Here is a 19,632-nt window from a genome sequence, read left to right as displayed (position 1 = left end):
AGAAATCCATGGACAAGTATTAGAGTAGAAAGTACTATACTTGCTTATCCTGTTCTTGCTTTTCCTAGGTTTCCACCAGTGACCACTGTTGAAGGCAGAAGTCTGGGCTAAGTGTGCTCTGAATCCAGGATACAGTCCTATGCTCCTTCTAGCTCCAGCCTGCCCTGTCCTGTCCTGTTCAATACATGCCCAATCTTGCTCCATACAACCTATATTTCAGAATTCTTCAATTTCTCCAGCACAGAAATTTTATTGAGCTCTTCTTGTAAGTTGAATGTCAGTTGGGGTTCTCCATATCAAAATTATCTTGCACTTTTTTAACAGTGGGAGCTTTAGTTTACTTTTTACGACTGTTCCAACCATTCTTATCAACATGCCACTGGTTTATGTTTTATTCATCCATGTAGTGTCTAATCTTTAGTCATTTTTTGCCCTTTATTTTTGGAATTCTCTAAGAACTTGCTTGTTGAACACCAAAGATTATTTTCTTTCCATTGGTTATAACTTCTGGACTTTGCCTTGAATCTGTTGGTGACTCATATACTTTTAAAATTATTTTGAGAAAAAAAATGATGGTAAATTACTCTGTCATCAAAAATACATTTGATGGGTTTAGGCACTTGTAAATCACTGAACTGCATTCACATTGCGTGCACACTGCTAGAGCTGCAATGTATAGAAATTAATATTCTAGACAGACTTTGCACTGAGGGTAGGATTACATAGGTCACATGTTAAGATTGAGGCACATGAGCAAGTTACAAGAATAAAGTTGATGTCACAGAACCATTTAGGTTGGAAAAGGCCTCTGGGATTGAGTCCAATCTTTTACTGATCATCACCTTGTCAATTAGACCGTAGCCCTGAGTGCCATGTTCAGTTCTTTCTTGAAGAAAGTACAGATCGACCTCCAAGGATGATGACTCCACTGCCTCACAGGGAAGTCAGTTCCAATGATTGACAACTTTTTCAGTGTGGAAATTCCTCCTGATGTCTAACCTGAACCACCCCGGTGCATCTTGAAGCTGTGTCCTCTCATCCTGTTCTGGTTGCCTGGGAGAAGAGGCTGATCCCCACTTGGCTACAGCTTCCTTTCAGGGAGTTGTAGAGGGTGATAAGGTCACCTCTTTTTCTCCAGGCTAAACACCCTCAGCTCCCTCAGCTGCTCTACATAGGACTTGTGCTCCAGACCCTCCACCAGCTCCATTGATTGCTCTTCTCTGGACATGCTCCAGCACTTCAAAGTCTTTCTTGTGGTGAGGGGCTGAGAATTGGACACAGCACTTGAGGTGAGGCCTCACCAGTGCCAATTAAACGGGGACAATCACTGCCCTGGTCCTGCTGGCCACACTATTTTTTATATAAACCAGGATGCCAATGGCCTTCTTGCCACCTGAGCACATGCTGGCTCATGTTCAGGCACTGTTCTGCTGTTGCCCAGCACCCCGAGGTCCTTTTGTGCAGGGCAGCTTTCCAGCCACTCTTCCCCAGACTGCAGCGTGGAGTGATGCAGTTCATGTGCAGGACCCAGCACTCAGCCTTGTTGAACTTCATACCACTGGTCTTGGCTGACATATCCAGATCCCTCTGCAGAGCTCTTCTTGCTCCAGCAGTACCACACTCCCACTCAATTTGGTGTCAGCCACGAATTTATTGAGGGAACATTTGGTCTCCTCCTCTAGGTCATCAATAAAGATACTAAACATGACTGGCCCCAGTAATCAATGGTCTTAAAAATCAGTAACTGGGTCAACCCACAGAAGTGACTGGGCGAGTTTGATACTATAGAAATATAAAATCTGACAGTTTTATTTATTAGGACAAATATTTTTACAGAGTGGGACTGGTTTAGAGCAGAGAAATTTTAGAAATTTTAGCAACAAATAAGAGGGCAGAATTATGTCTCTTTCCTGGCCTAGCCTGTGCAGCCCTAACACTGGTGAATATTTGGATCATGCAAGTGATCTCACCGATGCCAATAGCCCTTGAAAATGAATGATGTTGTACTGATGAGTTCTTAGACTCATAACACCTCCTAGTGTGCTGCTCACATCCTCTATACTTTAAACGTCACCTTTGCCTGTGGCCTGCTGAGTCCATCAAAGTAGTGAGTTGAAGCAAATACTGCTGAAGCCAAAGGGTTGGAAGAGAGAAGACAGAGCAGAAAAGCATTTGAAGACAAGGGAGGAGGTTAGTCCTACCTACAGAGAAGAGCTCATCCTAACTTGATGAGTCCAACTTCTATTAAAGGGTATAAGGTCTAAAGTTCCAGTTGCAGCCCACAGAGCGTGTTCTGAGGAATCAGTCTGTGGCTGTACAGTGTCTCTCCTGTCATGTCCAAACTGGGTCTTCAAACTCATCTCATACATATATTCATATCTGCAACAGTTTTGCTACCTACACAGACCTTTATAAATAAAGACATTGCTGAGCCATGTGTTTGGGTGCAGAGGCTCCTTAAAAATATCCTGGGTGAAGTGCAGGTTCCAGCACTTATTGGCAGGATGGAGATGAGGGGAGAGTACAGCTGGAATGTTGGGGAAGAAGGATTTGTGGTAGCTTGAGTTGTTAACTATAAATGTGCATGCACTGTTTTTATTTATTATATCTATATTTTATACACAAATACACTTACACAAGAGAAAAAGGAAAGAAAAAAAAAAAGCTATACATGAGATGGCACAAGAGACAGAAAGAAAAAAACCCCAAAGATAAATTACAGACGTGGTTGGGCTTTATAAAACAGTTTGTATTTAGGTTGCTGTTGGAGGACAGAAATCATTGCCCAGAGCCAATAAATAGCAGGTAGCAAGGATCACATCTGTTTTGCATTCTAATTAAAATTTCAAATAAGCAGCTGAGATGCATGTTTTCTGTAACAAACTGGCTGTGGTGTTTTGAGAGCTTTCTGATGAGATGAAAGCTGTAAGGATGTAAGGGAGGTCATTTGAGTCATACCATAAGCAGCCTGTCCTATCAGTCTTTGGTGTTATCAGTTATTTATGTGGAGGTAACACATTAAACCCATAATTTTAATAGGAGCCCGGTAGGTATTACTGACTACCCAGCACAACCTTTGCCCCAGAGAGTTTATAGTGTGAATGCACAATTGGAAAAAAAAAGATGAGAGAGAAAATGAGCACAAGGAGTTACAATTATCTGAGGCAATGAGAATTTTTCATGCCAGTCAGAGAGATATGAACGGAATCCAAAAGTTTAAATTCCTAGTGCTATGCCTTAGGCATAAGAGAACGCATTACATTGGCCTGCAGTGCATGCTCATGATGCTGATACTTTTGTCAAAGTCTTTTCACAAGCAGTGATGACTTAAAAGACAATAGAGAAAACCCCAAATATGCTTTGTGGCTGTTACCGGGAAACTTCAGAATTATATCCATCCATTACATCCATTTACATGCATAATCTGTTTTGCTCCGTGCTGATTTTTGCTCTTGCCTAGAAAGATTTAGATGGAGGCAGAGAAATTATTGCTTATGCAATAATGGAGATAGGCAATAAGGCTCATCTTTTATAGGAAAGGGAAGTATTGAACAGTATGTGTTGAAAAGAAACATTTTAAAACCAACATGCTGATTTCTGCAAGAGTTGTAAATAAGCTATGGATTTTTGTAAATGGCTTATGTTAATATCTAATATCTCTTAAAAAAAAGAAAAAATATCTAAATTACAATCTGTATTGCTGCAGGCCTGCCATTTACACAATTTATATATGTTAAAAGAGAAAAATGAAACAGACCAGTGAACAGCAGGCCATTTAGGCTAATTCTTTGATGGAACAATTAATCTGGGATTTCATTAATCAAACATTAGAAAGTAAAAATGTAAATAATATCAGGCAACTAAGTTTTGTGGAAAGTAGGCCTTGTCAAATAAACCTTTAATCTTTTTTGGCAAGATTACAAGTCTGGTTAATTACAACAACTTCACTGATAAAAAGAATTTGCTGGATTTCTCCTGGGAATTTGATTTACTACAATACGGCACCTAGGAAAAAAACAAAATAAAATTTATGGGTAAGACGGCACACTTTAGGGGGATTAAAACTCATTCAACAACAGAGATGAAAATGCAATAGATTATACAGATTATCATCAAGCCACATCTTTACTAGCAAGAAAACTTACAGGTTTGACTCTCCTCCTTCTGGTTGGTTATTCTGGGATATCTTCCTGGTAAAATTCACCACTGATATAGGGCCTGCATAATGGCAACCTTCTGAGGATGCTCTTAAGTTCCATAACGCTTCTGAATGACACAGAGGGGGAGATTCAATTATTAAAAAAATAAATATAAAGAGGTACCATTTCAAGTGTCCTAAGGAGCTGAATTCTTCTGCCTGGTGGATGTGACACAGGACTTAAGAGAAACCCAAACATTTCAGAAGAGCAGCTGGGGCCATTTGGGATATTTCCTCACAATCTGAACAGGACTGCACCCCCCTTTTTAGGCAAGCAAATCCAAATCCTACCTCAGCTAACATCTGTCAGCTGGAGGCTTCTCTCCTCAACCACAGCTCCTACCCACAGCTTCTGATACAGCACTTGAACCTAACAGGAGGTCACTGCATCCAGGAATGATTGAGAAGTACTCTTGAAATTTTCCATGTGCCCTGTGTTAAATTTACTACTTGTTACAAAGAGATTACCAAGTGTTTGTCAGCCCCTTTGAAATAATTTTTAGCTACACAACTTACATTTAAAGAGCAGCTTAAAAAAATAATAATAAAAAAGCAGAACAGGAAAAACTCTTCTCATGTGAACACCAAGAATTTATCTATTCAGTTTATCAAAGAGAAGATTGAAGGATTACCTTATTATTTTACTGAAGTCCTTAGACATGGAAAGCTATGATAATGAGAAGATTTGCAGTCTTGCAGACAGAGATATAATGAAATCCAATTTGTTTCAGACAAATTCAAGCTTGAAATAAAACACATTTTTGAACACTGAGGTTAATTAAACATCGGAAGAATTTCCATGGAGGAGGTGATAGATTTGCCATTGCCAAGAGTCTTTCAGGGAAAACTTTCATTCTGAACACCCTTTGTCCAGTTTCTAGGAACAAAAATACCACGGACTCTGTGTGGAAATTTTCAAACTAGATGATCACAATGGTCCTTTCTGACTACACAACACACAAGTTTATAAATGTGAGGAAATGAGCCCCGATCTTCCAAAAGAGGCTGTGCTACTGAAAAATTTGTCCCATCTGTGAAATGAGAAATATTGGAACCACTACAAAAAAATCCTTCCATGGAAGAATGTGTGACTATTTTCTCAGCAGACATTTTTTGAAACTGCCTCAGTAGGTGCCAGCTTGGCATACTGCTCCTCCTTTGATAAGCATAAACTTGCGGAAAATTACAGATAAGGTAATTTGAATATCAATTTTGGGCAATAGAGTAAGCACCTTTTGTGCCTGTATTCTATTGCACACTTACTGACTGTTGATTTCTTCCCTTGTACATTTTTATCATTGTCAACATTGCTGTCCAGAAAATGCCTTTTCCCTCTTGGACTATTATCTTCACTCCCAGCCTTTCCTGCTTCTTCAAGAAATACAAAAATTTAGCCAAATACTTTGGTGATTCTTCATTATTGAACAATGGTCAGGAGAAATGTGTTTCACCCCATGATCATGCTGATATAAAGACTGTCTGTGCAAGGGGATGGGTCTGAGGGAGAGGCAGTGGTAAAGAAAGTGACTTAAGAAGAGATTTTGGATTGATTTCCATGAGAAGTAACAAGTAGACGAGCTATGAAAAGTGTACCAGCACATAATGATGGGCATACTAAATACATAGAGAAAAAGAATTTTTGTGTTGGACCGCAATCCTTGTTTATCTTATTGTCAGTGGACTCATTCTTGCTCCTTGGGCAGCATCAATATTTTAGCTGCTTTTAGGTTTAAATACTGCATCCAGGAGTGTTCACTGCAGTGCTTTAGATCCTTTGTCAGGATTTGTTAGCTTTGTACTGGTCTGGTGATCATCATGCTCTAAAAGAGTGCTTCACTAGAAGAGGCTCCTTTTCCACAGCATTTTTGTGTTTGATGTTAGCCAGCTGCCCATCACCAGTGCTACTCTTTCCAGCAGTGATTGCCCTTGAATCCTAACTAGCTGTCCTCAAGCAGAGATCTGCATGTGGCTTGTCTCTGTGTCCTAAGTCTTACTTTCCATCCTTTTATGCCACCAACAGCTCTTTACTAGCCCTATGGCAGCTCACTTAGCAAATCCATATTAGGAAATATTAGGAACGTTTTTAACATCAGGTTTCCCAATGGAAACAGAGAGGAGAAATCAGCCTGAAGCTGATTCTCACACTGCACAGTATTGGGGCTGGTATTACCTAATGCATGCAATTTTAACACTTAGACTTCAGTCAAACTGGCCTGCTAATCAAGATTTCTATGGCAGTGAAATAAGAGAGGAAATAGTGTGAGAACTTTTAGGACGGGAAGGCACTTTGGATTCTTATGCCTCCTTACATGAATAAGTGGAGGAACATAGTAGGTGTGTATATGAATGGATGTATGGACGGATGGATGCATAGCTAAAAGAATTATATGAATCAATGAATGAATAGATAGATGGACATATACTGCTGTACATACTGAGAGAAAGTGATGGCTACAAAACTATGTCAGGAAAAGCTGGGAAGTTTCTCATGCAGCGATCTGAGGTTCTGGGCTTCCTGTCATCCTAAAACTCCTGAAATACATAAAGGACATATCTCAATTAAAGGCCACAGCAGCTTTAAAGGAAATGTGCTGGTTTCAGTAAAAGTATCTGAAATACCTCCAAATGTGGAGGAGGGTTTTGACATGATTCCTTCAAGCTGTGGGTAGCAATTGCCAGCAAACTTTGCATCTGCATAGAAAGATTGAAAAAAGTGTGCTTTAAGCATTTAAAAAATGCTTTGTACTTCTTATGTTTGATGCTTAAAGAGAGTGCTGACAAGTATGGAGCATCACAGAGGAAAGTCTTACCAGCAAAATCAGTGCTAAGTGGTTGTGCTTTATTATTTGCATTTCCTTCATTCTGTTATTTTCTTTCCCTTGCAAAAGACTAAATTGATTACCAACTTTGTATTAATGAGCTCCAATTTTTTACGAAACCAAAGTAGTAGTTCATGCCATGATTTTAAATAAATTTTTTGCTGCAAGTCATTACTCTTCTCTAATAAGACTTTCAATTTTTGCTTTAATGACATATGCCATGTTATTTCAGAGGTGAAGAAAAATCAGTCCTAATTTTAGCCAGGCATGCTGGGCCCACAGATGAAAAATAGGAGCTTTGGCCAGACTTGTGAATTCCACTGAAAACTTGCTAACTTGTACATTCTCTGTCGCATTCAATTTTTAGCGTAAAATATTTGCCTTCTGTCCTGAGTTTTATACTTGAAAACTTTTAAATTGGTTTGTCTTTGATAAAAGTCATTATTTCTACTACAGTATCCAGAAACCTAATTTATTTTGCATATAAGAATGCAATTTCTTGTGTTTTCAGGTAATTCAATCAAGTAAAAGTTTTGTAGAATCACAAAACCACAGAGTGGCTGAGGATGGAAAGGACCTCTGGAGGTCATCTTGCACAGCATCCCTGCTCAAGCAGAGCCACCTCACGCAGGTTGCCCTGCAGTGTGTCCAGATGGCTTTTGAATATCTCGAGGGAGTGCAAGTCCACCATCTCCATGGGCAGCTTGTACCAGTGCTTTATCACCCTCACCTTGAGAGTGTGTTTCTGATGCTCAGAAGGGGCATCCTGAGTTTCGATTTGTGCCCACTGCCCTCCTGATCCCTCTGTTCTCCATGCAGAGCAGTGCCTCCTCTCTCAGCCTCTCCTCACAGGAGAGGTGCTCCAGTCCTTATCACCTTTGTGATCCTCTGCTGGACAGCAGTTTGGGCACCTCCATGCCAGACTTGGGGCTTTCTGCTGCAGAGTCTTTCAGCATTACCTCTCTAAGACTTGTATCCTTGAGTTCCCATGCTGTTCTCATGCCATGTTACATCTCAAACATGCCTGACATCAATGGCATAAAAAACCCAAACATTTGGTGTGCTATGATGTTTCAGGCACCTTGGATTGATAAATCACACATGTGATTATCCCAAGGGTACCTGCAAAGTACCTGTGAATACATGGGTGGTAAAAGCAAGGCTAAGTTTCTCCAGAAGCTGGCAGTGTGGATACCAGCCACCCCATGGCACCATGCCTGGCTGATCAAGATAGTTCCCTGAGAGAGATGAAGGAATAGCCTGAATGGAAAAAGCAATCCTCAGGGATGTTAAATCAGAGCACAACCTTTCAGCAGATGGCACATTTTTTAGAGCTGATCTCTGGGTCTTAAAGGGGTAGGAAAACTCAATTATTCCTCGTGCTGAGAACTGCTGAAGCTCCAACATCAGAGAGCTCCTCCATGGCAGCACACACGAAAGTCAGATTTTCATATTCTGTCAGCTCCAGAACAAGGTCACAGTTATCACAGTTACATACCTGTGTCTCTGAATTTTCTGTGGCACAGCAGCAATATTTGGAAATCCTTCATAAGCCAAACTGAAATAGACTTGCAGAAGTTGAAGTGTATATTAAAATGCAAATAGGAAGAGAGAACAGTTTGTGTAAGATTAGGGTGAGAAATATAAATATATTATGATTATAAAACCTGATGTAATGCAACATGGCAGGGTGGGGCCCTAGGGCTGAAATAAACTAGATTCCCCTCTTTAAACTATATTATGCAAGAGTGAAGATATAGAAATTGGGAAAAGTAATGCAGTAATAAAAATGTTTTGGAAAATGAGACAGGGTGAACCAACACACTTTTTAACCCCATATGAATTTCCTGCTGAAATCTTTGAATATGAGTTTTATCTTGTCCTTGTTTCTTTCAAGAGAATGTAAATTTTGAAAGGATTTGTGCTTTATTTTTTTCTTTCAACTGACTTAAATATGTAAATAACCCCAACAAAGAAGAAATTATCATTAGCTGAAACACAGACGGAGAATTGATACTACAATGTGATCTGAGTGCTTGTGCTCTCCACAAGCCCTTTTGCAACCAGCCCATGGGAGAGTGTGCACCCCCATGCACAGTTATGGAGGCATCTTTCTGCTTAGACCTTTCAGGGACAGATTGCAGCAGCAATCAGATAGCAAGGGAAGGAACGCAGAGAGGTGGCCTCACATGGGACAAGGACATATGCACTACTCCTGAGAGGGCTCATCTCCACCAACAAGGGTCCAGTCCCTCCACCTCACCTCTCCTTCTGCTTCACTCTATGAACTTACTCTTTTGTGATCACAGATGTGTTGTATTTATGATGGATCTGCATAGAGCCACGGCTGTGTTTATTATACAGCCAAAATTTGTTGCACTGGAAGGGACTTAAAAGCTGCTCTGGCCTACAGCCCAGTAATGAGCTGCATCAATCAGTTTCAATAACACTCTGGAATCAAATGCATGGATCTCAGCATGCAGGGCTAGCATTAGTGTGTTTGTAGGCCCATGAAAGAGGTACAGGCCCTTCCATTTTATTGACTGGGAAACTAAGTCAAAAGACATCAGCAGCCTGGCTCTGTTGCCATGGAAGTTGATAGCAAAAATCCCTTTTACAGTCACAGAAAATGAAAGGTTGAGTGAGAATTGATACATCTCAACAGAAATGCCAAATCTGTTGGCTCCTAAGCTTTTACAATTAAACCCATCTTTTGTTTTGCTTCATGTTAGGCACCAGGGGTCTGTCATGATCAGTACTTCCTCTCTGCTGCATATCTGTGATGCTTCAGAAGAAAGTGTCTCTTCTATCTGTAATGAACTGGTATAGATTTCCAACCATGTACTGGAGGGAATGAAATGGAAGTGGTTTTCTTTAGACAGTAGTATTTATCCTGGAGGGAGAATTTGCATTCCCTTTGTATTTGCAGGTATTATTTGATATGCATTATAGGTGGGAAAAGTATTAAACCTCCAAAATCACGTATGGTGTTTTGGATGTGTCTTCAGTTACTAATATTTAGCACAGGAGGTCAGACAGCACTCTGTGGGAAAATGTGCCTTCATTGGATTACAGTGCTGTTCTTTAATGTCATAAAATTACACATTCTTCATAGATTATGGGTAAAATCAAGGGAGTGAGAAGTTACCACTCGGCAGTATCTCTTCATCAACAAGTTGTCTTCTGAGCTTAAAAGGATGCTGCTGTGTCAGAACAGATAAAATCCTTTGCTCTTTTTCCTCTTTAATCTGAGTATGGCATTGGTATGGTGCATCCAGCTGTTTGAGCAGAGAGGATTAGCCTCCTCCTGGGGCCAATTATACTGCCCAGCTGTCTGCTGCCATTGCAGAGCTGCTAAGGAGCCCAGCCAGGAGCACACATGGCAGGATCCTGCTGCAATGAGTCCAGGTATCAGATGACGGCTCCTGGCTTTTCCAAAGATGTGGATTCCAGGATCTCAGAGAACTGGATGTTCTGCTCTCATGGGGATTTCTGGTTGATGAGGCTCACATTTGGTAACTCTGCTCAGGCAGCCCATATGAGTGAGCCACAGATCAAATGTGGTGAGGTCAGCTTGTACTTCACTAGGCTGTGTGAATCGACTTCATTGTGGGTCAAGAGATGGGCATGTGAACTCTGCTAATTGGGATACTACCAAAATCCTGGGCATTGCTGGTGTCCGGGATTGTCAGTCTCTGCACCTAACCTTGGGATCTTGAAGAATGGTGCTCTGACGCTCTCCAAACACTCGGTGGTCTGACCTCCAGTTTGAACATGATGATTACCCACACCACACCTCCTATGTCAGTCATAAAACAGACAAGCAGTAAAGAAAGAGCAATTATAATAATTGCTGGAATCTCTGTATTTCTGATTCAAATTCTTCCTATTTGTACAATAAGTTAAAATACTGTAATATAGAAAATCTGAAAGAATGATTACTAGATTTACCACAGGTAAAAGAAAAAAATATTGAGCTGTTTGGAGAGCCATCCCCAACCAAAAATTACATGGACAGGAAGCATGCAGGTTTAGTTGTCTGGAGAGAATCTCATAAGTGCATAAAGAGTGGTAGAAAAAACAGTGAGAGGCTGTGAACAAAGCTCTCCCTCTTGCTGCGGGCCATGAGTCATAAGTGTGCACAAAAATCAAAGTAGTTTTCTTTCTGTTGGCTGCAGATGGACATTCTTTAAATCAAACATCTATTCTTTCTTCCTTTTTTGTTTTCTTTTTTTGAGTGCTGAGAGGGGGTGGAGAGTGGAGAAAAGGGCAAAGTAAATGATGCACTGAAAAATGTCTATTTAACTGGGAAGAAGTCCTTGAAAATTAGAAGGCAAATTTGAAAGCGGTTGATTTTAGGGAAATGATCTTTTAACCTCAGAAATATTTTCCGGCTAAATTTCATATTGTATCAGGATATGGTGAAGCGTGACTACAATACGAGTTTTCAAATAATACCTTGAATTACAGCCACAGCTGTAAAAGTGCACACTAGCATATTTTGAAATTGGCATTAGACTTTAAGCCTATTTGTTACCATTAAAGAGCAAGCTGAAACATAACAGAAGACTGTTCCCAAATCTGTTTGCAGTGAATTGCTTCTACAGTTTCCACAGACTTGTCTGTTAGGAGGAAGATCTGGGTCAAATTTAGTTATTCTCATCTTTGTAATTAAGACAATGATTGGAAGAATCACTTTAAGATATTATGGGTGATATACAGGCTTATGTTTGAAGCCCAAGGGACTGTTTTTCTATGTGCACAAGCCTTGCTGACCCAGATTTCCATCTTTTCAGTGCTTTCCCAATGCATGATAATAGCAAAAGGCTATTCACGTCTGTTTCTGGCATGTTTGAAAATTGGGGGACTCTGGTTCATAGTGATCTAAACACAAAGGAGCTGTTAACTGGGTTTTTGCAGTAATTTCTTCTAATGCTGTGAGTAGAATATGAAATGCCCCACCAAGAATATGGAGATTGTATGTATCAGTGGCCATAAAATATAATTTTTTCCCACTGAAGAAGTTTCAGTAAAAAAAAAAAAAAATTAATTTTTCATGTAGAAACTGCACTAGAGGATTTTCAAGGCATCCTGCCACATTTTCTTTGCAATCATGAATTAAGAGTATGGATACCATGAAATGTTAAATCAATCTCTTGACCAAAGGTAATTGATATGTAGTGTGGGGATCACTATTATTTGTTCAGAGCTCAAAGCTGTTATATATCTAGTGATGAGAGCAAGGTGATGTAAAAGAAAAGGCGAATCAGACAAAAAAAAAAGATGAAGGCCAGTCTTCTGAAACTGACAGGAATATTGCACATCCAATACTTGAATTATGCATTATGAATATTTTATCTGATGCATTTAGCCCACACTCCCATCTTTAATTTTTGAATCAATTGCAAAACAGTCTTAGATTTAACATTATTCATCGATAATCTAAAAACACAGTATAAAAGTTATGCTACAAGCTCCTAACTTGTGTATGTTTTCAGTCCTAGTAACCCCACTACCAGCGTACCCAGCCAGAATGGAAAAGAGTATGTGTTCTTATTGTGCTAAGCATCCAAGTGATTACATCCACTAAGGTTTATCTCACATACAACCACTGTCCTGTGGAACATGACTAAGAAAGAGCTTTCACATAAAACTCTTCTCTGTGTTTTTGTCAGACTGCCTGTGAACTGTGCTAGACAACTACCTGACTTTCTGTGGCCTATTTCCCCTACTATTTCATTGCCTACATAAAATTGTGACAACAGAAAAGTACTCCCAGCTGTTACAAAAGTGCTCCCCATAGCTTGAAAATGGAATTTGTTGCATGAAAACGTCCCCCTACCAAGCACTGGTCCACAAGAAGTACTGAATCATGCCAGTGACACAGATGGGGCTGGACAAATTCAGAACGTGAATGGATGGTGCTTTGTAACTTAGAATCGTCTAATGCCAGCATCACATGAATAGGCACACAGATCAGAATAGAATTATCACATCCCACATTTGTGAGGTCTGACTCCACACTTTCATAAACATAGCATAAAATGAGGCTTATTGAAATTTTCACATGGAGTCCCCAAATACTTTCCTGGAATATGACTGTCATGTTACTGTTTCACTTTTCTCTTAAGACTCTTTGCTGTATATTGGATGAGTACCAGGTAGATAATGCTTCTCTGGCAATGTCACATTTCAAAAGAAAAAAAATCAAACTAAGTGACTTAAGTGTTCAACCTGACCATATTTTTCTGTACAGTTTCTGAGTCAACCAAATATCATGGCAGAATCCGTCTTATAGCAGTTGTACTTTTTCTGGCTTACAACAGAAACCAGAAGTTCTCCCAGCTGCTCGTAGGGAATAGGACATTTCCATAGCTCATTGTCATTGTCCTTGCTGACAGTGCTGCCTTAGTCTATCTGGACCTGAGCAGGCAAGGATCCAGATGTGCCCTTTAAGTCCCAAAGAAGGCAGCGCAATATAAATGTGTGTCTGCAGTTTTATGTGGATTTATATGCTCTGCTGAGCTTAATTTTGCAGTAAAATGGAGTCCCTATTCCTCTTGTGCTTTTGTTGTACTCAGTAGGATTCCAGATAAGGGGGTATTGAATATGTTTTAAAATCACCATGATATTATTGAGAGAAAATGATAAGACAGAGTAATAATCATAATAAAAATCTAGTTTTTCCTTAAGCTAGCTCCATTAAAATTCAGTGGAGCTGCACAGATCTCATTTGGGACTATTATTTTCTATTAAGTTTTGATGTAGATCTAGGATTTCATACAAATACTTAAAAATTGAAGAGAAGACAATTACTACATGCCAATTCTGTATTCTAGAAACACTTGGGTCAATTACTCTGATTTGAGTTTGCAACTAAGCAGAGTAAAAGCAAAAGAACTACATTACAATTAATGTCATACAAAATTGTATGCATGTACAAAAGACCTTGTAGTTCATTTACTTTGTAGAGGTAACCAGCAGCCATCAGATTTACTACAAACCCAAAATGTGGGTCCAGTCCACTGTGGTGGACCAAACTGATAGCGCAGGACTTGTAGAGGACATGTGGTCTCTTCTCCCAGGTAAAAGTGGAAAAATGAGAAAAAACAGCCTCAAATTGCACAGGGGGAAGTTTAGATGGATGTCAGAAAATATTCTTTCTCTGGAAGGGTGATCAGGCATTGGAACAGGCTGCATAGGGAAGTGATGGAATCGCCATCCTTGGAAGCGTTCAAAACACGTGGATGTGGCACTAGATGATATAGTTTAGTGGTGAACACAGTGGTGCTGGGTTAATGTTTTGACTCAGTGTTCTAAGAGGTCTTTGGCAACCTTAATTATTCTATGTGTGTTGAATGATATTTAAGGGTCGATGCCAGCAGAAATTGCCTTAGTACGCATACATTTTTGTATATTGTGCATGTATTTGTTTACAACTTATGCATATACATTTACCTATATATAAACATGCAATTATTTATAGATGTATATTTTGTGTTCTTTGTCTTCAAGGATTTTACACCTGTCTGAATTACTCCAATGAGTTCACAAGCTATGAAAGGAGAAGCGGGACAAAAAGAAAAAGATTTATTTCAATGCCCTCTGATTTCTGTGCAGTTTCTTTTCCTTGTGAATACAGTCATCAGAAAAAAATTCTGCCTGAATTCATGATACCCATTGCTGCTGACTGCAGCAAAAGCAGCTCTTCCGTGACTGCCAGCCAGACAAAGTACAGGATGAGCTTCCTGCTTGTACCTACACGTGATCTGGAGAGATGGTAAAAGGTTTTCTATCAAATTCTCCATTTAATTAAAACAGGGGCAGAGAGGAAAAGGTGTAACTAGTAGAGTAGCTGCACTCCCTGTGCTTCCAGCAAGCCCAGCTGCTTGTAGAGTCATGCATAAAGTCTAAACCAATTTTTCATTAACAAAATTTTCCATTCCGGCTCCACTGATGCAGAGATTTCCACTTTCAGGCCCCTTGCTGTGTTGCAGAGCTCGTTATCAGTTATTATTCATCTGTCCTCAATTCAGTGATCAGATCTGTCTGCTGCTGCTTTAGGAATCAGAAAATCTAGCCAAACTTGAGAGAAAAATATATGAGAGAAAAATATAGAGCAGGAAAACATAACGATTGCATGAAGTGCTTTTGCTGTGGGCTGCCAATCTCACCCTGGCATCATGTAGATAAGAAATAATTTTTAATCAACAAAGAGATGGCCCCTGCAGATGAAGCTTGAGACAAAGAGAACAAAAAGTCATGCTGTTCTCCTCTTCAGCAGAGCTGATCCTGAACGCTTCTCAGAGATACCGGTGACTGCAATGTGCCATCTTATCAGAATTCCCACTAACATCCTTCATCACTTTTCCTCACGGAGTGTGAGCAGCTAAGAAGGTGCAAATAGGAATATTAAGCTCTCTTATTGAGGGACAGTTCCAGAGGGGAACTGTCCCAACAACTGCTAATTTCCTGGTGTGGGAAAGGTAGTGGCTCCTGATTACACTGAGAAAGAAGGAAAAACCAGACATGGGTCAGTCTTGCATCTATATATGTACTGATTCCAACTGAGTGTGGTTCGTAGCGAATAGGAAAGCTCATTCCTCATGCAGCTTTGTAAGGCTTGAACAAGTCTGAGTCTCCATGTCTGTTGCTTCTGCTACAAGGATTACCTTTTGTAGAAGTCAAAGGTCCTGAGTGCAAATGGTGACATAGTTGTGACATACAGCCACTTTTGGGAGGATGATTCCTGGCCTTGAGAACAGGGCTGTCTCTGTTCCCCTTTGTCTCACTGGCCAGCTGTGCAAAACATGCCATGTGAAACAGCATGGCTTCCAAAAGACACAGCTGGAACACTGGGTGATAATTTAAAATAGGAGCCATCTGCAGGTGATAAGGTCTTCTTGATAGTCGGCTGATCTGGCAGTGCCTATGCAAAGTGGAAATGTGTCCTGCATGAACTACCTCTACCTGTATGCTTTGTGGCCCAGAAGTGCAGAGATCTGGCATTAATAACAGTAAAATATGAGTTTCAATTTATGTCTGGCTACAAAAGAGAGAGAGAGATAGGTAAAAGTATTCTCATGTAACTAGAAGATTAGATTAATGAAATGCAACATATGCAATGCAATGCAATATTTCATGTTCCATCCCAGGCTCAGGGAGGCCTGGCCTCATCCAGGGCAGCCTCCCAGAGACTGGCCTGGGCCAGCCAGGGTGGGGGTATTCTAGGATGTGGGGGGACAGGACCAGCACAAGTGCTCCTGGGATGGAGTCTTCATCACTCACCTCAGCCCCAGGGCACTGGGTCTGTTTTTGACTTCACACCTGAGCAGTGCCTGGCAGTACAAGGTAAACAGCCCTGGGGAAAGGCCAGCAGGAAGGCTTGGGACTACTCATGCCTTCAGAGCCACTGAGGTCCTCTTCAGGCAGTTGCCAAAAGCAGAGATTTGTACTAAATATCAAAAATAAAATTAATCAGGTGTAACCATACACTAGTGTAGTCTGGGGGCTGACCAGCTCTGTGAAGAAGGACCTGCTGGACAGCAAGCCATCCATGAGCCAGCAGTGTGTCCTGTGGCCAAGGAGGCCACTGGTATCCTGGGGTGCATTAGGAAGAGCAGTGCCAGCAGGTCAAGGTGATCCTGCCCCTCTGCTCAGCCCTGGCGAGGCACATCTGGAGTGCTGTGTCCAGTTCTGTCCTCCCAAGGATGAGAGGGATCTGGAGCTGCTGGAGCCAGTCTAGCAGAGGACAACAAAGATGATTAAGGGACTGGAACATCTCTCTTGTCAGGGAAGGCTGAGGGAGCTGGGCCTGGTCAGCCTTGAGAAGACACAGCTGAGAAGGAGCTTCATCAATGTCTATCAGTATCTGAAGGGGAGGTGCAAGAGGATGTAGCCAGGCTCTGTGCCATCTGAGCAATAGGACAGGAGGCAATGGGCAGAAATTGATGCACAAAAAGTTCCATCTGAACATGAACAAAAACTTGTTTATTGCTTGGGCAACCACACATTGGTACAGGCTGCCTGGAGAGGTTGTGGAGTCTCCCTCACTGGAGATACTGAAGAGCTGTCTGGACACAATCCTGTGCCAATGTGCTCTAGGATAACCCTTCCTGAGCAGGGAGGTTGAGCCAGGTGACTCACCATGGTCCCTTCCAACTTGATCCATTCTAGGATTCTGTAAAAATTAATTCTGAGCAAGTAATGGACATAGTAAGTGTGCCTTTTGCAATTTTTTTTTTTTGGCTTACCAGAAGCTACCCAAACCTGACAAGGACATCTATTTGAGGACATTGATAAGTTTTGGTATGTCAGACACACACCAGTGATCTGTGTTGGCTCACAAATCACAATTAATCTATCTTGCAATTTAATTATTGGACTGTAACTTAGAAACTTAAATCCTTATTATTTCCACATCTTGACAAACTGGTAATTTCTGGAATTCTTAGATGGAAAAGGTAATTGTAATTAGCAAAGCCAGGATATGTTCAAAGAAGGACAGCAGGAATGACTGAGGAGATGGCATGGCTGCATTAATGGCTAACAACTGAACCTGAAAATAGTGAGCACAAACCTCCAAAGCAACCCCTCATCATATATGTACCCATGTCTAAATTCTACAGAGAGCCTGAACGCTTGGCTCAGCACCCTTCATTTTGAACCTATAAAGAAACTTCCAACAAAGCTCAGATGCACAGCCTGAAGTGCCTTGTCATGAGGAGCTGAGCAGAAAAACCAAGGCAAAGTCTCCTGTATGTGGGAGGTAGATATGAAAGTAAATCTCTGCTGTTTTCAGCCAAGGGAGAGCTGGGTACCTGCCACTTTGCAAACCCACAGATTTCTGAGATTATCCTCTGATGAGCAGACGTGTTCTTTAAATAGCATGCTGCAAATTAACAGTTCTCAGAAACTCCTCTGACAAAGTTTCTTCCTTAACCCTTAAGGTGCTGACTTAGTGGAGTGATAGAGAAGGTAGGGCCTGATACAATGATTACCGGTAGGGGTAATAACCTCATATGGCAAGGTAAGAGTGGGAGATACCATGCTTGCCATGTGGGAGGCGTTGGAGAGATTAGAATTTTAGCTCAGAAGCATCTGATTAGAACTATTTTCTCCTTTTCAAGGCAACTTTCAAGGTGTTTTACATTCTGTTTGCTGTTCCAAATGATGATAAACACAAAACATATTTGTGAAATAAAAATCAGGGCTGACTCTCGGTTGTTCCTCCTCTTTGTCACAATGAATTCATTGAAATGTTAAAGCAAAAAAGAGGACTTAGTCATACAGTTCACAGAATCTCGCATAAGTTGACAAGTTTGTTTTCACTACCTCTTTTGAAATTTGAAATTTTTTAGAATGGGCCTTCTCTGACAAACAAGATCTAGTGCTTCCTTATGAAAAAATGTTTCATTGAAAACTCACTGGTACAATGATATAATGGAGAGGAGGCTAAAACAGCCAAAGCTGATTTTTTAAAATGGAAACATTTTGTATTTTTGCAAACCAAAGCCCACTAGTATCTTTCAGAGAGAAAAGCAAAACCTCTACAACTAAATCAAGTGTAATTCCATGTATTTCAATGAAGCAGTGTGAATAATGCTGGCAGCATATCTTGTCCCTTGTTTCTAAAGCAGAATTTCCTTTCACAAATAGTTTGAAGCCTGGTTCTATTAATATATCATTCATGTCTCCTTACACTTTTTCTGCACCAATCACTATTAGAAACTGTTGTCTTGAACCATAATAATCATGTACTTCATCCCAACATTGCTGCTGATTCTTCTCACTCTGTTGTATAATATTACCACTTTCTTTAATCAAAACACCATTTAGCCTTTTACAAAAATTCCATGGGTGCTTACTCTGTCTGAAGAAGATCCCTGCACCCCCTTTTGCAGTGTTGCCACAATACTTTTCATTTACAGTTAAGTTACTTTTAAGTTAAAGATTTCTTTTTTATTCTTTTCACTTCTTCCCATTTTAGTTGTTCACTTGAGTGACTGTAGGTGAGACTGCCTTTGTTAATTTTTTCTCTGTGATCATCTCATGGACCACTTTCCAATGTCAATGTCTCACAGACTGCCACTAGTCCATAATCTACAAGACAAGAGTCACTGTTTTGCAATGCTGAAATGCAATTATTCTTATTCCCTGTGGAATTTATTTTCTGTATTCTCTCTTTCATCAGATTTTTCTTCATAACAGTAAAGCACCTAAGTCCAAGGTGTTTTACCAGTGCTGTTCCTCTGAGTTTTGGAGGATTTTACTGGCACAAGTGGCAGTGGAATGCTGTCCCTAATTAAAAGAGATATGTAAGTATTCTCATGGAAAGGCAAGCAGATGAAAAGCTGCTGTCAAATAATGTGTGTTGTCAAAAGTCTGAGCTGTGGCAATAAAATTTGTTCTTCCAAAACTGTTTCCTTAATTGTTTCCCATGTTCAAAAACATATGATATCAGCTGAAAAATAATATAAAAATAACAATTAACATAAGAAGAAAATACTTTGACAAAGGAATACCTTCTTGTAGCATGGCCATAGCATATTGCTAAGAATAACAGAGCAGGACTTTATGAAAGATTTCTTTGGCAACTGGATTGTCATAACCTCT

General features: G+C 40.3%; 1 long non-coding RNA gene across 1 annotated transcript; it reads left to right on the top strand.

Moving 5' to 3' along the window:
* The first annotated feature begins 84 nt into the window (after positions 1-84).
* On the top strand, positions 85-19,400 carry LOC131081764 (uncharacterized). The gene is made up of 3 exons (XR_009114280.1): positions 85-265; positions 14,533-14,797; positions 19,211-19,400. It is a non-coding gene; the product is annotated as an uncharacterized LOC131081764 (long non-coding RNA).
* Positions 19,401-19,632: the final 232 nt, after the last annotated feature.

Source organism: Melospiza georgiana, chromosome 3 (assembly GCF_028018845.1).
Source record: "Melospiza georgiana isolate bMelGeo1 chromosome 3, bMelGeo1.pri, whole genome shotgun sequence".
In the NCBI taxonomy this organism is placed as follows: domain Eukaryota; kingdom Metazoa; phylum Chordata; class Aves; order Passeriformes; family Passerellidae; genus Melospiza; species Melospiza georgiana.
This window is presented reverse-complemented; position numbering and strand designations above follow the sequence as displayed.